At 35.6% G+C, this 3,714-nt stretch overlaps 1 non-coding gene across 1 annotated transcript; it reads right to left on the bottom strand.

Annotated features, from left to right (window-relative positions):
• Positions 1-3,364: 3,364 nt before the first annotated feature.
• Positions 3,365-3,471, bottom strand: LOC131222937 (small nucleolar RNA R71). Its single transcript, XR_009160234.1, has one exon. It is a non-coding gene; the product is annotated as a small nucleolar RNA R71 (small nucleolar RNA).
• Between the last annotated feature and the right edge of the window lie 243 nt (positions 3,472-3,714).

Genomic DNA, 3,714 nt, shown 5'->3' with positions numbered 1-3,714 from the left:
CTGCCCATAATGACTTATACAAACTATTGTCTCTATATTAACAAATACAAGAATTACACAATTTATACATGAGAAATAATAAAATGCATATAAACTTAAGCCAAAAGATCACACAACTTCTCTTGGCAGACACAACTATGCATCTCTGATAATCATACCCTGCTCTTTATCAATCTGAACATGAATATCTTTCAAGCCACATGTATTACCTGTACGGTTATATATTCGATGAATGAGTGACCAACTCAGTGTGAATTCTCCTCAAGATTACACACCGTCGCCTTAGCTAAGTATAGTTAAAAATATCAAGGCATTTAAAATAATACATGTAGTCTTATTTAAATGCATGGATGCATGAATACACATCAACCTAGGGATGCTCATCTAGTCGGACTTGGGCTCGTCACTTATACATAAGGCTGGTCACTAGCATAGCACATCACATGCGTACATCATGTACAACATAATGACCAAGTCATCGTACATCACGTACCTGGGTCGATAGTTGATGGTTTGAGAGCTAGCTAAACTATACCCCATTAAACCTAAGGACACATGCTACAGCATCTAAAATTAGTTACCCATCATCGCCCGTATGCTATGAATGCATAATTAGCCAAACCTTTATTATTCCGATTACAACCAACCAATTTAGGTAACTCAAAGGTCACTACGGGGGGATTCGTCACCCAACGTAGGTCGACAACTTAGGCATAGTGTCCTCCATTTCCACTATCCCTGGCTCATGAGATTTCCTACCTTATGATGTTTAATGGATGCCCATCGACTAGTGGCCAATTAAATTTAAATATGTGGGAATTACCATTGCATGGTTGTTGTGGGTCAAATCTTGCATATTATTCCCTAATTATATCTTGGTTTTACGAACATGATACTGCTTAATGTCCTATTTTACTCATATTTGTGTTGCAAGGTAAATTTAAGAGCTTGGATTGAAAAAGTTGTTAAAAATATGGATTTAATGCTCAAGAATCACCAAAGCCAAGGATGGATCTTAGGAGGTCAAGATTGAAGAATTCATATGCCAACGATTCAAGGATACCAAGTGATGAAGGAAGAGAATCAAAGACTTGAAGTGACGAAAAGGAATCTTAAAAATTGTCCTGAAAATAGATTCTGAGACCAAAAAAAGTCTAATTCTGGAAACTGCTAGAATGGCCTTTGATTCTATCAAAGACTATTAGATAGTATCGAAGAACATATCAAAGACACTTCGATATAATTGAGAAATTCTGGATTTCAAGCCAAACTCACTGGACAGTTCTGGATCAATCTTTGATTCTATCATAGATTGTTCAATAGAATCGAAGGACATATCGAAGACTGTTCGATAGAATCGAAACTACATAAATTCAAGGCAGTTTCTAGATTTTTCCAAGTCGGTGGGAGAGAAGGTATTGCACAACTATAAATATGATCTCTGGGGCACTCTTAAGCATTATCTAGGGTTTAGAGAAGTAAAGTACAAGGGTGGAGAGCTGTCGCAAAGCGTTTTTCTTCTCTTTCTCCTTAGTTTTTTATGCTTTCTTCTAGGGTTTTAGTTCCAATCATGTCTATGGTTGGTTAAATCTCTTAAGTATGGCTACAAGGTGAAGCTTGTAGCATGATGAGATATTTTTATTGCTTTGATTCTTGTTTATGTTGAACTTACTTCGATTCTAGTTTGATATTTAAGGAATACTTTCATTTTTTAATGGTTTATTGTGACTCAAATTATAGTAGATCTGCAATAGCTTTGAGTATCTTCTTTTCATGTTTTGAGATTGTCAAATTAGGAAATCCTGTTGTTCATCATCATCCCCTGGGGATGGTCTGATGATAGAATCCCTTCTCATCGTCATAATTCTCTTATGATTGATTGTGTGATTTGGTAGATCCGGTTGTTTACCATTGTCTCCTGGGCATGATTTTGTGATGGAATCACTTTCAATTCTCATGACTCTCATCCATTGAGAATTAGGTCAAGGGAAGTTCAAATGTGGTTTTATTGAGATTTCTTCCAACTGGATAAGATAGGACTCCGGTTCCAGTTGTGTCCTTGAATCAAGCATAGTATCACCCTGATTGCTGCAAGTGGATCCTTGGAAACCCTAGTTCCCACCTTTGAATTCTTAGTCTTAATCACTTTAATCACAATTACTCTCTCAATTACTTCAGAATTAGTTTTACGTATTCTCCTAATTTTGATTCTAGTTGCTTTCAAATTACAAATGAGACTAGCCCTTGTGGATTGGACCTCGGTCTCAACAAGATTATTACTACATAGCGACCGTACACTTGGGGTTGTAAACAAGTTTTTGGTGTTGTTGTCGTGGACTAATGGTTGCATTTTTCTAAGATTATCTAGTTTTAGAATTAGGTTAAGATTAGGATTTGTTTACTTTCTATTTTTATGTTAGGATTTTTCTGATTTATTTTTAGAAACTAACTTACTTTCTAATTCTAGGTTTAGAACTTTCTGTTTTTATTTTTACAAACTTTCCTTTTTTGTTTTTAAAAACTACATTGTTTTTTTTTTTAATTTTTAAATTTTTAGAAACTTTCCTTTTTAGTTTTAGAAACTAACACATCTTTCTATTTCTATTTATAGAAACTTTCTATTTCTATTTTTAGAAACTAATTCACTTTCCTTTTTCTTTTACAGGATCCTAACATAGAACCTTCTAATTTGGTAACTTCTTTTTAATTCTCTCTCTTTCTATTTCAAGATTTCTATTTCCTCTTTTTAGGTTTAGGTTAGATTCTGAAATTGAGGGCTGAGAGTGTTTCATGCCTAAGTGGGTCCGTGATAACACTCAATGTCTCTTGAGTGAAGGAGGATGGGTTGAGGGGTTATCTATCCATCAAAGGATTAAACACCACTCGAGATCTTCAGAGTTAATTAAAGTTATGGCTACCAATTAATCGGCCAATCAACCTCTAAATCCACCTCAACCTAGGGTTGAGAAAATCTAGGATGAGAATGAGGTGCATCAAGCACCTCCGCCTTATACTTTATGAGATTATTTACAACCGGTGGTGGTGAACACACCCTCATGTATGGTTTTTTTTAGAAAATACGGGACATATGGACATCAAGCCAGGGGTGATCTAACTCATTCCAAATTTTCATGGGCTTGAATATGAAAATCCATATTTACACTTGAAAGAGTTTGATGAGATCATAGCTACTTTATATTTTCCTAATGTGTCTAATGACACGGTCAAGCTGAAAATCTTTCCCTTTTCTTTGAAAGAGAAAGCTAAGACGTGGTTACATTCGCTACATCCTCGATCTATTGGTAGATGGAACGACATGACAAGGGAGTTCATAAAGAAAATTTTCCCACACCATAAAATGAACACCCTCAAAAAGTCGATCATGAACTTCGCCAAAAAGAAAGATGAAACATTCTTCTAATGTTGGGAGCTGTTCAAGGATCTTGTCAGTTCATGCCCACAACACGGTTTTGAAACGTGACGTATTACAAACTTTTTCTATGATGGACTAACATCTTCCATGAGCTAATTGGTCGAGACAATGTGTAATGTAAAATTTATGAAGAAAAATGTCGATGATGTGTGGGACTATTTGGACAGACTAGCTAAAAACGCACAATCATGGAACATTTTCCCAAAATCGAGCACCACCTCTAGGCCCACTCAATCAAAGGAGAAGGGCAAAATATACCCTCTGAAAGAGGATGATGATAT

The sequence above is a fragment of the Magnolia sinica genome, chromosome 1 (assembly GCF_029962835.1).
Source record: "Magnolia sinica isolate HGM2019 chromosome 1, MsV1, whole genome shotgun sequence".
Taxonomy (NCBI): Eukaryota; Viridiplantae; Streptophyta; class Magnoliopsida; order Magnoliales; family Magnoliaceae; genus Magnolia; species Magnolia sinica.
The sequence above is the reverse complement of the archived record's forward strand: the minus strand, read 5'-3'. Positions and strand labels throughout refer to the sequence as shown.